This window comes from Procambarus clarkii, chromosome 10, assembly GCF_040958095.1.
Source record: "Procambarus clarkii isolate CNS0578487 chromosome 10, FALCON_Pclarkii_2.0, whole genome shotgun sequence".
In the NCBI taxonomy this organism is placed as follows: Eukaryota; Metazoa; Arthropoda; class Malacostraca; order Decapoda; family Cambaridae; genus Procambarus; species Procambarus clarkii.
The window spans coordinates 47722706-47738979 of record NC_091159.1 but is presented as its reverse complement, the minus strand read 5'-3'; the positions used below and the strand labels follow the sequence as shown (position 1 = coordinate 47738979).

The window sequence follows — 16274 nt, the reverse complement described above, 5'->3', positions numbered from 1 at the left end:
TGTACTATCCAATGTATTCTCACAAACCCAATGTACCTTCTTGTATATAAATATAAATAAATAAATAAATAAATAAAGTTGTTAGAGTATGGTAGGCCTAGTTACAGCATGGTAAGGAGCTATAGGGCAATGTAACACAACAAACTTACCTTCTCTCCACCACGACCGTTATCTATGTAACGCCATCATTTGCACCATCAATACAGCACCGTGAGTGGTAAGTAGTCACCGTCTCGCTCAGAATATAACGAACAAAATGGGAAGGAGATAGTGTAGGTGCGAGAGAGGGGAAGGAGAGCGATATCACCCTCACCCGCCGCCGGTCCACTACACACTGACGTTAACGCTCAGGAAATGGTCTCTCCCGATAGATACGGCGACGCTGCCGAAATGTCGCATATGTAATTACAGAACTGCCCTTTAATAACTCTCTCTATTGTATAACTCCACAGAGACAACACTTTAATTATCTGTTTTTTATTTTAAAATCAAAAGTTGCTGGTGTGTATAATAGTAGAATAATGATCATGGCGGTGATGAATCGTGCGTCAGACAAAGGCGTCTGGGTCTCGCCAGGTGGAAGTGTCGAACTGCGCGCAGTGGCTCATGTTTTGTTATGGTGGTGATGAGTAAGGTGCAGCCCGGCCTCCAAACAAAGACCCAAAAGTGATTCCATGCACCCGCCAAACCCCCTGTTTATGAATGAAAAACGGTTTACACACGTCTCGCCCAACCCGTCCTCGAATCAAGTCCATTACATCCAGCGGTCGACCCCACAGACGTAGTCATACATTTTACATGCTGTTCATTCAAAACAGGAATTTTCTCAAATATAAATTAATATTATAATATATTAGCATATTGTGAATATATAGACATAGGTTAGGTGTTTAGGTTCTGATGGTGATTATTTGTATTTGTAGTACGTGGGTGAAGCATTCATAGCGTTGTGGTTCGAACAAAATTCGTCAGTGAAGCACTGGTTCCGGAAGTGTTCGAACGAAATCAGTTGAGTCGTGTGTAAACCGTTTTTCATTCATAAACAGGGGGTTTGGCGGTGTAACATGGGTTAGGTTCCTCTCTCTTTACTTCCTTCTTTCTACTCCCTCTACCCGTATTCTTACTTTTATTTCTAAACCAAGGGACTCCAAAACTTTTAACAAAGCCAACTCCACGCCACGTGGTCCTAAGACGATTGACCGACTTAGGATTCTACACCCAGTATGACGTGACCTAAGCTCTGAACAAAACCCTAGAGTCACCTCTGCTGCCACCACCAGACCAGTAATACAAGAGCAATGATCGAGGTCTGGATCGATCACGCTAATTAATCAACCTAGGGGCTTGATCCCCACTATAAACGATGACCTTGAGTGTGGAATAAATTACACGGTAATGATAATTCCGATTCGATGTTAGAATCGGCGCCCAATGCAACTCTGCCTCGTGTGGACCACGTGACCAGGACAAGTATACACATAAAACACATGGAAACAATAAAATGCAAATTAATAACAAATTTAATTTATTAAAAGAAAACTAAAACAAAATCTAAATATGTTCACTCCCTATCACTTTAACACTCCCTACTTGACCTGAGTGGCAAATGAGAAGACTATTTCTATAATTAACAATAGCAACTATACCTTGGGCGACCAGCTAGATGTTTTGGCTGGTCTTGGGGAGAGGTAAGATGTTTGACCTCTTATCCCAGCTGCTCCCGTTTCCAAACTGATTTCTTCCTTGTCTGGTCTACCCCAGACAGAGTATTGTATCCTTCCGCCTAGTCAGTCAAAGTCCTACCCAGTTACTAGCAAGGTTTAAGTTATAACAATTAACCTCTGTTGTACTTAATTGATCCAGACTGGTTGAATTATTTTACTGAATTAAATTACAAACATCTAACGGCAGAGCTGTTCCCGATCCCCAAAAATGGTTATTAAAACTTTGAGAAATAGTAGACCTGTCAACCCCTGATGACCTATGACCGCCGGTCACTCCGCTTTAAAAGTTAGATCTGATTCGTGACGTCACTGATGGTGACTTAAACTCAATAATTAGAATACTCTTGATATTGTATCCAGTACTATTATACAATACAATTTTAATGCAAAATGAATAAAGGCTAATTTTCTCTAAATTACTGAATACTATAGGATGATTCATTATACGCAGTTATGAACAAAGCGTCGGTTATTTCCACCGCGAATTCCCCTGGGGGTCAGGTCACCATGCGGCTCAGCTTCCCATTCTCTTTTGTCGATAAACCACTCTGGATAATTCTTACAACAGCCTAGTTTGTTACAGCGGGTGCATGGAATCACTTTTGGGCCTTTGTTTGGAGGATGGATTGACTCACAACTGATTTCCTTCGAACACTTCCGGAACCAGTGCTTCACTGACAAATTTTGTTCGAACCACAATGCTATGAATCAGCCCGTCCTACAAACAAAGATCCAAAAGTGATTCCATTCACCCGCCAAACCCCCTGTTTATGAATGAAAAGCGGTTTACACACGACTCACAACTGCTGACGTTCGAACATATCCGGAACAAGTGCTTCACTGACGAATTTTGTTCGAATCACAACGCTATAAATGCCTCACCCACGTACTACAAATACAAATAATCGCCAACAGAACCTAAACACCTAACCTAACCTATCCTATGCCTATATATACACAATATGCTAATATATTATAATATTAATTTATACTTGAGAAAATTCCTGTTTTGAATGAACAGCATGTAAAATGTATGAATACATCTGTGGGGTCGACCGCTGGATGTAATGGACTTGAGTCGTATTGTGAGCTTAATTCGTCTCCACGTGCAGTACGCATCCTTCCACTAAATTTTTCAGTACTTGCCCCCCCCCCCCATTAACTTTCCAAGGCTTACTCCAAACTTTCCAGAACATTCCTCTAATTTCCCAGCACTTCCCCCTAACTTCCCAGCACTTCCCCTTAACTTTCCAGTATTTCTTCCTAACTTTCCAGGACATCCCTCTAATTTCCCAGGCCTCCCTCCTCCCTACAATTTCAGGACTTATCCTGACGGGAAGCCTCAGCGTGTGGCTTCTCCTCATTATCATGGGGAAGCTCGGGCCTTGACGTCCAGCCTTCCAGAATACAGTAGAGAAGATGCGGCTTGAAAGCTAATATGCAATTGGACTGTTTGGAGAGCACAGGTAGCGGGGAGAAGCTACAGTCAGAGCTCTGGCACACAGGTAGTGGGGGGCAGATACAGCCAGAACTCTGGCACACAGGTAGTAGGGGGCAGATAGTCAAAGCTCTGGCACACAGGTAGTGGGGGGCAGATACAGCCAGAACTCTGGCACACAGGTAGTAGGGGGCAGATAGTCAAAGCTCTGGCACACAGGTAGTGGGGGGCAGATACAGCCAGAACTCTGGCACACAGGTAGTAGGGGGCAGATAGTCAAAGCTCTGGCACACAGGTAGTGGGGGCAGATACAGTCAGAGCTCTGGAACACATGTAGTGGGGGCAGATACAGTCAGAGCTCTGGAACACAGGTAGTGGGAGGCAAATACAGTCAGAGCTCTGGCACACAGGTAGTGGGGGGACAGATACAGCCAGAGCTCTGGAACACAGGTAGTGGGGGGAGCAGATACCAGCAGTAGTGTCTTCTACCGATGAACTCATTGGAGACAATTTTCCCTCCAGCCTCCCCTTCTTCACAGCATCAGGAGGGTCTCCTTCACCTACATCCCCCTTAACTGAACCTAAAATAACGCGCCCTTACCAAAGCATCGCTCACCTGAACCTGCCCACCTGAACCTCCCTCACTTCAGCTCCCCTGAACCTAAACAGGTTGATTGGGGGTAGAAGTAGCCTAAGCTACTCTATCCCTTTGAGATGTATTTTTTTTTCTTGTCTCAATAAACTTACTTGAACTTGAACAGGTTGTCCAGCAGTCACGCGCGTCTACATCCCTTTGTTTCAGACAGAAATTTAATATTAAACAACAATCTTAACAAAAATCAACTAATATCATCAGTCGATTTTAATATTGATTTTGTCATCCTGATAACTGTGTTTCTCCACTGTAACTGACCTATTATCAACAACACTGTTTCTCCACACTAACTGATAAAGCCTATTATTAACAGTACTGTTTCTCCACACTAACTGATAAAGCCTATTATCAACAACACTGTTTCTCCACTGTAACTGATAAAGCCTATTATCAACAACACTGTTTCTCCTCTGTAACTGATAAAGCCTATTATCAACAACACTGTGTTTCGCCCATTACACCCGATAAAGCCTAATTTAGTCACGTGTATGCATCTAAGATTTACCTGAGGGTGCACCCTCTCACTAGTGGCCTCGATGGTGACAGGAAGCCGGCGGCTTGTCAAAGTTCCCCCCATTTGTCCTGATTTTATCCAGCTGGAGTCTGAATTGTAGTAGTGTTGGCATTTACGGCTTCGGCAGGTAGGCGGTTCCATTTCCATCTCCTGTTTGTTGTCCTACATTGTGGCTTGTTGAACTTAAACCGTTGCTCCTTATTCGTGTTAGATCTGACCATTTGAAGATGTGTGGATCAATATTTATCATTTAGGTATAACAATTTTAGACTGGTTGAAGGGCTTATATTACTGGCGTGTGCCGGCTGGGAGCTACAGAGGACCAGTGTGGTCTCTGGTGCTGGGTCTGAGTGAGACCAGGCGCTGAGCACAGTCTTGGCTCGTCTCCAGCTCCAGCCTTGCTTATCACGCACTCTTATTCCAGCGTGTCAGCCGTATTACAGCACTACCATCTCCTGGGATGAGGGATCACGTGATGCGATGTTACCCTTTGGGTATCGATACCACCGTATAACCATTCCTACTGAACGGTCCTGGTCGTTACGACCCCTGCTGGCGCACTTATCGCTTAGCACCACAGAACGTCATAGATTTTTCCCTGTGTTGGCTGGCTCTTCGGGCGGACGGTGTCCGGCGCCGGCTGGGCCGAGAGGTGCAGGGGCCGTGGGAGAGGCTGGCCGCCGTTTCTGCCGGAGGTCACTGCAGGACCCTTTTGCCCAGTTGGGTTTATGATGTTGTTGATCTTGACTTTGTTGCAACAATACTGTTTACTGGGGGATGCATGTGACTTGCAGCGAGCGGGTGTTTGGTGAGGGCGGGTGTGAGGTGAGGGCGGGTGTGTGGTGAGGGCGGGTGTGTGGTGAGGGCGGGTGTGTGGTGAGGGCGGGTGTGTGGTGAGGGCGGGTGTGTGGTGTGGGCGGGTGTGTGGTGAGGGCGGGTGTGTGGTGAGGGCGGGTGTGTGGTGAGGGCGGGTGTGTGGTGAGGGCGGGTGTGTGGTGAGGGCGGGTGTGTGGTGAGGGCGAGCGTGAGGTGTGGGCGGGTGTGTGGTGAGGGCGGGTGTGAGGTGTGGGCGGGTGTGAGGTGAGGGCAGGACCAGGTAAATGTCAGGGAGTCACCTGGTGGTGGAGGGTGGGCGGTGCTCCCCGCCCACCAGGTCGATGCTGGAGCGCCTCCACCCTCCGCTCTCTTCCACCAACCACAAATTCTCATATAATTTCTGAACTCATCAGAGGACATAAATGGCCTGGCAAGAATCAATGGCCGGGAGTCTGAGTGAGGCGACAGGTTCACCTCTCACCAGGAGAGACAATTAAGGTTCCCCCCACTCCAAACACTTGATATTTCTCATAATACTGCCAGTCTATATATTCCCCAGACCTCTACAAGACGCAGTTATGATCTGACTGCTACAAATTTCACACTGATGACCAAGATATTCAATGATATTCACAACTCCCCACGGTGACCTATGGAGAATGTCTCCATCAGTAGATGAAGGGTTCTAAACAATCCTGGTGTCAATACGACCTTCCAATATGAGTGACCTTGGTCAAACACACGAAGCTTGACCAGCTGTCCCTTAAGACCCTCCTGAGAGCCTTAAAGTGGTCAATGTCTTGAACTTTGATTCAGTTCCCGCGGCGCAGTGGTAAAGCACTCGCCCGGCGCAGTGGTGAGGCACCGCCACCAGAGGCACCCACAGAGGCACCGCCACCAGTGGCACCCACAGAGGCACCGCCACCAGTGGCACCGCCACCAGAGGCACCCACAGAGGCACCGCCACCAGAGGCACCCACAGAGGCACCGCCACCAGTGGCACCCACAGAGGCACCGCCACCAGAGGCACCGCCACTAGTGGCACCGCCACCAGAGGCACCCACAGAGGCACCGCCACCAGAGGCACCGCCACCAGAGGCACCCACAGAGGCACCGCCACCAGAGGCAGCCACAGAGGCACCGCCACCAGAGGCACCGCCACCAGTGGCACCGCCACCAGAGGCAGCCACAGAGGCACCGCCACCAGCGGCACCCACAGAGGCACCGCCACCAGAGGCACCCACAGAGGCACCGCCACCAGAGGCAGCCACAGAGGCACCGCCACCAGCGGCACCCACAGAGGCACCGCCACCAATGGCACCCACAGAGGCACCGCCACCAGAGGCACCCACAGAGGCACCGCCACCAGTGGCACCCACAGAGGCACCGCCACCAGTGGCACCCACAGAGGCACCTCCACCAGAGGCACCGCCACCAGTGGCACCGCCACCAGTGGCACCGCCACCAGTGGCACCCACAGAGGCACCGCCACCAGAGGCACCCGCAGAGGCACCGCCACCAGTGGCACCCACAGAGGCACCGCCACCAGTGGCACCCACAGAGGCACCGCCACCAGTGGCACCCACAGAGGCACCGCCACTAGTGGCACCCACAGAGGCACTGCCACCAGTGGCACCCACAGAGGCACTGCCACCAGTGGCACCCACAGAGGCACCGCCACCAGTGGCACCCACAGAGGCACCGCCACTAGTGGCACCCACAGAGGCACTGCCACCAGTGGCACCCACAGAGGCACCGCCACCAGAGGCACCCACAGAGGCACCGCCACCAGTGGCACCCACAGGCACCGCCACCAGAGGCACCCACAGAGACACCCCCACCAGAGGCGCCCCCACCAGAGGCACCCACAGAGGCACCGCCACCAGAGGCACCGCCACCAGAGGCACCCACAGAGGCACCGCCACCAGAGGCACCCACAGAGGCACCGCCACCAGAGGCACCGCCACCAGCGGCACCCACAGAGGCACCGCCACCAGTGGCACCCACAGAGGCACCGCCACCAGAGGCACCCACAGAGGCACCGCCACCAGAGGCACCGCCACCAGAGGCACCCACAGAGGCACCGCCACCAGAGGCACCGCCACCAGCGGCACCCACAGAGGCACCGCCACCAGAGGCACCCACAGCCTCAGCCAGTCAGTGGGGAATTGAAGGACCTGAGGGAAACTATATGTAAGCTGCAGATAGAACTAAGTGCAGCACAAGAGGAGATAAAAAGCCTAAAAACAGGCCCTCCTCAGACTCTGGCCCAGGGGACCAACCCCCAGGTGCCAGGAGATGTAGCTATGGCAGGGACCCCTACAATTGGCCCAACCTTTGCTGAAATGCTCAAGAGCCCAGGAGCAATGTCCACAGTCAAGGATGTTGTAATGAAAGCAGTAACCTCACAGGAGGCAGCTAGATGCACAAGCCAGCTAATGGAAAGGAAAAGAGCTGTAGTAGTGGTAGGTGTGAAGGAACAAGAGGGCTCCACAAGGGAGGAAACGAGGACTAAAGACAAAGCTGCAGTGGCAGGGATATTAAAGGAGATAGGAATGGAAGGGGCTGAACGAGACATAGAACAGTTTTTCCGGATTGGCCAGTACAACAGAGACAAAAAAAGATTGATCAAGGTAGTATTCAAGAGCGAGGACATCAAAGAGGACATTCTAGTAAGGAAGAACAAACTGAGGCATGCAAGGAACTACAAAGAGGTATATGTTCAGAGGGACATGACCAGAGACGAGATAGTAAGGGCAGCAGATGCAAGGAGAGGGAAGAGAGCCAGGGAACCTCAGCCTCCAACCCAGCAATCCCAGAGGGGAGTGGGGAACCCCAATCCAGCAACCCAGGAACCCCAGGGGGGAATGCAACACCCCAGTCCACCACCCAATAGGGCCCTCTCTACCCCCCAGCACAAACCCTTCCTTGCCCCTGCATAATGCCCATCATGAAACCCAAATCCTCCCCCTCCCCTTACCCCAAGTAGCCCCTGCTTTCCCAACCCCTGGTCTTCTCCCTGCCCCAAGCAGGCCTGAGCAAGACCAAAGCCCTCTATCCCCCACTCCACCTCCCTCCAAACCCCTGTCAACTACACCGCAGGAGGGCGTGCCCTCTCCCCAAGCAATCCCTGCTCCCTCACCCCCAGGACTTCTTCCTGACCCAAGCAGGCCTGAGGAAGACCTAAGCCCTCCACCCCCCACCCCACCTCCCCCTGAACCCCTGGCAACTACCTCACAGGAGGAGGAGCCTACCCAAGTAGCAAGGACCATAGAACAACCTCCTACACTTGTAGGGAGTGTGGGTGAAATTGGATATAAGAAAGTGAGCTTCAAGGTAATGTACTCAAACATTGATGGGATTACCAATAAATCAAGTGAACTGGCAGAAAGGGTGCAAGAAGAAAACCCTGATGTAATAGGACTAACAGAAACAAAATTGTCAGGAGTCATAACAGATGCTGTGTTTCCAAAGGACTACTATATAGTAAGGAAAGAGAGGGAAGGGAGAGGAGGTGGAGGAGTGGCCCTGCTGATAAGGAAGGACTGGAGTTTTGATGAGATGGAAATTCCGGGCTGTGACGGATTCAGAGATTACATAACAGGAACTATAACAATGGGTGGACCTAAGATAATAGTGACAGTCATTTACAACCCTCCCCTAAATGACAGAAGACCTAGACAGGAGTTTGATAGGAACAACATGGCAACTATTAATATAATTGAGAGAGCAGCTTCAGTTGCCTGCAGGAATGGCTCAAGACTCTTAATCATGGGTGATTTCAACCATGGAAAGATAGACTGGGAGAATGGGGACCCACATGGTGGTGCAGATACGTGGCGAGCTAAACTCTTGGAAGTGGCAACAAGGAATTTTCTGAGCCAGCATGTCAAGGAACCCACAAGAATGAGAGGCAATGATGAACCAGCTAGACTCGACTTAATATTCACCCTAAATGAGTCAGAAATAAGGGAAGTCAAAGTTGAAGCCCCCATAGGAATGAGTGACCACAGTGTACTGACCTTTGAGTACTTGGTGGAGGTAGGGATAACCTATCCAAGGATGGGAGTGGAGGGGAAAAGACTGAATTACCGAAGAGGAAAATATGACGAGATGAGGAACTTCCTAATGGGAATACCATGGGAAACAGAACTTAGAGACAAGAATGTGCAGGTCATGATGGATATTGTCACCCAAAAGTGCCAGGAAGCTGCAGACAGGTTTATCCCCGTCCAAAAGGAGAAAAACGAAAAACAACAGAAAAACCCATGGTTCAACCAGGAATGTAAGGTAGCGAAACAACTGAGTAAAAGAACATGGAGAAACTACAGAAATAACAGAACACCAGAGAGCAGGGAGAGGTACCAGAGGGCCAGAAATGAGTACATCAGAGTGAGGAGGGAAGCAGAGAGACAGTTTGAAAATGACATCGCGAGTAAAGCCGAGACCCAACCAAAGCTGCTCCACAGCCATATCAGGAGGAAAACAGCAGTGAAGGAACAAGTGATGAAGCTGCGGAAAGGGGAGAACAGATACACAGAGAATGACAAGGAGGTGTGTGAAGAACTCAACAAGAGATTCCAGGAGGTCTTCACAATAGAACAAGGAGAAGCCCCTGCACTAAATGAGGAGGCGGCAACCTTGGAAACCTTGGAGGAATTTGACCTCACCAGTGATGAGGTCAAAAGGTGTCTGCTGGAGCTAGATGTGACAAAGGCTGTTGGGCCTGATAGAATCTCACCATGGATACTAAAGGAAGGTGCAGAAGCACTAAGTGTGCCACTCTCTATGGTGTATAACAGGTCACTGGAAACAGGAGACTTACCAGAAAGTTGGAAGACAGCTAACGTGGTCCCAATATACAAAAAGGGTGACAGGCAAGAGGCACTGAATTACAGGCCAGTTTCCTTAACTTGTATACCATGCAAGGTGCTGGAGAAGATCGTGAGGAAAAGGCTCGTAGAGCATCTGGAGGGAAATAACTTTGTAACGCACCACCAACATGGGTTCAGAGATGGTAAATCGTGCCTCACAGGGTTAATAGAATTTTATGACCAGGCAACGAAAATTAGGCAGGAAAGAGAAGGGTGGGCCGACTGCATTTTCCTGGATTGCCAAAAAGCCTTCGACACAGTACCCCATAAAAGGCTGTTAAAAAAGTTGGAGCAACAGGCAGGAGTAAAAGGGAAGGTGCTCCAGTGGATAAGGGAGTACTTAAGCAACAGGAAACAGCGAGTAACGGTGAGGGGGAAGACATCAGAGTGGCGAGATGTCACCAGCGGAGTCCCACAGGGCTCAGTACTTGGACCCATCCTGTTTCTAATATATGTGAACGATCTTCCAGAGGGTATAGACTCATTCCTCTCGATGTTTGCTGATGATGCAAAAATTATGAGAAGAATCAAGACGGATGAAGATAGACAGAGACTACAGGATGACCTGGATAAACTGGAGGAATGGTCTAGAAAATGGCTGCTGAAGTTCAACTCTGGAAAGTGTAAGGTGATGAAATTAGGCGAAGGGAGCAGGAGGCTGAACACAAGGTATCATCTGGGAGGGGAAATCCTGCAAGAATCAAATAGAGAGAAGGATCTGGGGGTTGATATCACACCGAACCTGTCCCCAGAGGCCCACATCAAAAGAATATCATCAGCGGCATATGCTAGACTGGCCAACATAAGAACTGCCTTCAGAAACTTGTGTAAGGAATCTTTCAGAACCCTGTATACCACTTATGTAAGACCAATCCTGGAGTATGCAGCTCCAGCCTGGAGTCCATACCTAGTTAAACACAAGACAAAGTTAGAGAAGATTCAGCGGTATGCCACCAGGCTCGTCCCGGAACTGAGAGGATTGAGCTACGAGGAAAGGCTAAAGGAGCTGAACCTCACATCCCTGGAAAACAGAAGAGTAAGGGGAGACATGATAACCACCTACAAAATTCTCAGGGGAATTGACAGGGTGGACAAAGACAAACTCTTCAGCACGGGTGGGACACGAACAAGGGGACACAGGTGGAAACTTAGTACCCAGATGAGCCACAGAGACGTTAGAAAGAATTTTTTCAGTGTCAGAGTAGTTAATAAATGGAATGCACTAGGAAGTGATGTGGTGGAGGCTGACTCCATACACAGTTTCAAATGTAGGTATGATAGAGCCCAGTAGGCTCAGGAATCTGTACACCAGTTGATTGACAGTTGAGAGGTGGGACCAAAGAGCCAAAGCTCAACCCCCGCAAGCACAATTAGGTGAGTACAATTAGGTGAGTACAGAGGCACCGCCACCAGAGGCACCGCCACCAGAGGCACCGCCACCAGAGGCACCGCCACCAGAGGCACCCACAGAGGCACCGCCACCAGAGGCACCCACAGTGGCACCCACAGAGGCACCGCACCAGAGGCAGCCACAGAGGCACCGCCACCAACAGAGGCACCGCCACCAGAGGCACCCACAGAGGCACCGCCACCAGAGGCACCGCCACCAGAGGCACCCACAGAGGCACCGCCACCAGTGGCACCCACAGAGGCACCGCCACCAGAGGCACCGCCACTAGTGGCACCCACAGAGGCACCGCCACCAGTGGCACCCACAGAGGCACCGCCACCAGAGGCACCGCCACCAGAGGCACCCACAGTGGCACCCACAGAGGCACCGCCACCAGCGGCACCCACAGAGGCACCGCCACCAGAGGCACCCACAGTGGCACCCACAGAGGCACCGCCACCAGAGGCACCGCCACCAGAGGCACCACCACCACCTTACGTCAGAGTAAGGTAAGTGTGGCAGCGTTTCATCACGACGCTGTAATGAAGGCGAGACAGAATGGTCGCTTCTCTCCAGGACTCAGAGGCAGCCCGCGGCGGCGGCGGCGTCATCACGTGACCAGGTATTGCTATTGGCCGATATATTTAAATATAAATCACTCTGACATTATTACACGAGCTCACGGGCTCATTATATTATAGTTAGAGGCTCACTATAGCCCGTGCTACATGGACATTTCGTACCGAGTAGTTACATCTAAAACATCAACAACACCTTGACTCACATAGCACTTCATAAACTCCGTAAGTTTAGTTTAGCGTATTACAACGAATAATAAAATTCTTATAATTAATTATAATTTGTATTATTATCATAACAATTAGTTAACGAAATCTTAAGTACAATCAAGACGTTGATTGCTGACAACATTTAAAGCGTCCGTATGAACTAACATCACGTGGTGCCTAATTACCACACAGCCAATATCAAATTACAAAATAAACAAGGAATGAATGTAAGGAGATCTTGCAAATTAGTTAAGATGAAAAACAACTCTTATAAACATCACTTTTTAAAAGCACAAAAACATTTGTAAGTTGTTTTGGAGCTACGAGCTTGCCAGCCATCGCCTTTAACATACACTTTCTGCTCTTCTGGACAGTAGAGAGTGATGACAGAGGGGCAGGATGCGACGCCTCTCTTCCCTTGGGGCCAGATTCACGAAAGCACTTACGCAAGCACTTACGAACGTGTACATCTTTCCTCAATCTTTGACGACTTTGGTTACATTTATTAAACAGTTTACAAGCATGAAAACGTCCCATTCAACTGTTGTTATTATTATAAACAGCCTCCTGGTGTTTCGGAGCTCATTAACTGTTTAATAATTGTAAACAAAGCCTTCAAAGACTGAGAAAAGATGTACAGGTTCGTAAGTGGTTACGTAAGTGCTTTGGTGAATCTGGCCCCTTGGACAGTAAAGTAACCTCATTAGCGGTTTCCAAGCCAAAGACTACCTGTATTATGTCTAGTTTCCTCAAACAGGCTTTATAATTTCAAGATAGCCTAGTTTGTGTTTGCTCTGAGCACAATGTCTTAGTCTTAGGTCTCCACCACAACATCACTGACCACTAACACCACTCGCTGTGATTCCTGAGGATTTGTTGTCATCTGAATTTTAAACTGGAGTATTGTTTTGGCGGGACAGAAATGGTTGGGCACGTTTCTTAAACCTCGATATGAGCCTAACGTATATATATATGCTGGAAAATATCATCAAGGCAAATGAGGGAACCTTCGACAAGCCGCCGGCTTTCTATCCTCGTCGAGGCCACTAGTGTTAGTGGCTCTCAGGTAAATATGCTGAGGCTTTCTGTCGCTTCTTGCAGGTCAGCGTTCAATGCCCGACCGTCCAAGTGGTTGGGCACCATTCCTTTCCCCCGTCCCATCCCAAATCCTTATCGTCATGCCCTTTCAAAGTGCTATATAGAAATAATGAATTAGTGCTTTCTCCTAATTATTACCTTTTTTACCTGTCACCGAAAAAATTTAAATAATAATAATAATTATAATAAAATAATAATAATTATTATAATTATTAGTATTATTAAATATTATATAAATATTTAATATATTATATAAAATACTTGCAGCTTCACTGTGTATGCAATTGGAGTCACGGGTTTCGTTACCTTATGGGGAAAAATGCATCTATTTTGCCCGACAAAGAAATATCGAGTAGGTATTGTTTTCTCAACACTATTGTCTTTCAAGCACTTGGACTGGCCGGTACTGCGACGATCCTGCTTTACGCAAGTCGGCGCTCGATCCCCAACGGTCCAATGTGACAGGCACCGTTCCTTCCCTCCGTCCTCCCATCCCAGCTCCCTCTCCTGTTCTTATATCTCTTCCATGTGCGATGTAGTCGAAGAGACAGCGTTTTCTCCCGATAATCATGACTTAATATCTGAGGACCAGTGTTCAAAATTCAAATTCAAAATTCAAAATTTTGAGCTTGTAAACGCTAGTTGACTCTCAGTCTTGACTTCTACACCCGCAGCTCCACTCTTATAGTTCCGTAGCTCTGTAGTCTACGTCCTCGGCTCACAACCGAAGGACACGGGTTCAATTCCCAACCTAGACGATTGGACACGTTTCATTCCACCTGATATCTCTGTTCACTTAGCAGTTAATAGACATCTGGAAGGTCAGTAGTTGGCCTGGAGGAGGCGGGGGCCTGGATAAGACTAAGTACAGGTTTCCTATCTCCCACAACGTAAAGTTATTATACGAGACCAAAATATAATACAAATTTGTAAAATAAATTCGTTCACATTAACGACACAAGCGTTGAGTACACGTGTACACGTGTTGCTGTGAGGCTGCACGTGTACACGTGCTCCTCTGAGGCTGCTCAAATACCAAAAAACGGTATTTAAGCCCACGTTAAGCTACTCAAAAATATACAATAACTACTGAGGAAATCTTGAAGGAGTGTGCATAGTGCAGCTAGAAGACCTGCAGGGAGAGCTCCAGCGAGGAACAGGTCTTCAGGGAACACTCCATACCAACCTGTCGTCCCACTTGCCACTGACCATATGGCAGGTCTGCCAGGCCCCGTCTGGAGCAGGGAGGCGCGGCCGAGGCTCGTCATGGAGGCGGGACCAGAGTCTTGGAGCCCCGCAGCAGCAGCAGCACTTACCTAAGGTGTGCAGGAGGCGTGGAGCACCAGCAGGAGGACACCACCGGCGGGTCAGGTAGCTGAAGGAGGCGGTGTGGGAGCGGTCGGTGAGGAGTCGTCACTCTCCCTCCCTCACTGATACTGACTCACGCAGGGAGAGCTCAGCAACACCCTCTTTTGCCGAGAGCGCTGGGAGAGGGAGAGCAGTGAGAGGATAAAGAGAGAGTGGTACATGAGGACCAGTGGGAGAGTGGTACAGAATAGTTTTTTTTACTGAAAGTCGACTCGAGTTGTCTCCTTCGCTGTAAAAGTTTAATTGTGTGTGGTTTTGGGTCGCTTATTTAGCTAGAGAAGAGCCCCGGTACTTGATGCTTCTGGCGCAGCTCACACCCAACCCCGGGGCCGCCATCGATTTGTTTGGCCGGGAGAGAGAGAGAGAGAGAGAGAGAAGGTCCCACCTGTTGAGTCCGGCCTCCTGCTGCCTCTCCTCCCAGCCAGAGGTCAGCCCCACTCACCACCACAACAATATCCACTAACACAAACTCTTAGACATAATACCAGAGAGAGTCAGCACTACCAGCTATCACTTGATGTGGAAGGTGGAGCTCAAGGCCTCACTTGTGTATCAAATGGTTAATTAAGTCGGGTGATCATTTAACTGGCCAGGTGTAGCGAGGCAGCCAGTAAGGGCATGATTAAGTGCCTCACCTGCGGCTGACGTCCGCACCTACACGCTCCCATAATCACACATACTTGTATGCAAATATTCATTTGTTACAGTATAATAATAATAAAATTAATAATATTTTATTTATAAGATACACAATGGACCTGATTACAGAGGAAACTCGGTAGTTAAATTACGTATTTGTAATGTTATAAAACCACTAATTACGACCAGCGTGTTGAAAATAACTTAAGATAATGAGTGAATATGTGCGCGACTTCTTAGAAGTCATATAAATCTTAAATACAGGACTTAAGACACCGAGACATCTTAAGTAAGTCAATGTAGTTAGTTAATTATAGATCCCACACCCTTCTAGTTTGTGAGGGACGTTCCCACAGTGGCTGCAGGGAGGGGGAGACTGTCAGGGGAAAGCGCCAGGCCATTACGATTATATAACACTTGGAAGGGATCACGGATGGGACGGAGGGGAAGACTTACACGGTCGGGGATTGAACGCGGACCTGCATGAAGCGAGAGCGTCGCTCTACCGTCTCAGTCTCACACATGGCTACTAGATTATAACCCAACCAACTGCAATCTTATGAGGATATGAACAGATGGGAAAAGACCCCTTTGGGAGAATACAATGATAGAATAGAAACATTCCTGTAATTATATTTATGTCTTAAATGTTTGTCATTACTCTCGGTCAGCACATTTATCATTCCACACGACAAACACAGACTCAGACACACTGTTAAAGAATAAGTGGAGGCGAGGCTACGGTAAACACCTTTGATTATTTATGTATTTAAATCAGATCTGGTTAGTAGAATATGTGTATATGTGCAGAACTATGACTGTTCATTGTTATATGTTCATGAACCTAACCAATGATTATCGAGATTACATTCACCGTTCTTCATTTGTGAGTACAGAGATGGTGACACAATAGTGTGGAGAATCATCTTTATACAAACTGTCTCCTCTCATTCTGTTTTACGTTTCTCAC

General features: G+C 48.6%; 1 protein-coding gene across 3 annotated transcripts in view; it reads right to left on the bottom strand.

The window, feature by feature from the left end:
* The window catches only part of LOC123774276 (cationic amino acid transporter 4), a 52467-nt gene extending 37573 nt beyond the window's left edge, over positions 1-14894 (bottom strand). The window contains exon 1 of one of the 3 annotated variants that reach the window (XM_045768440.2): positions 14614-14894. The gene's annotated coding sequence lies outside the window, so the exon portion shown is untranslated. Of the gene's footprint in view, positions 1-149; positions 356-14613 lie in introns of those variants that run through there. The other 2 variants (XM_069322024.1, XM_045768432.2) reach the window with 2 other exon arrangements.
* Between the last annotated feature and the right edge of the window lie 1380 nt (positions 14895-16274).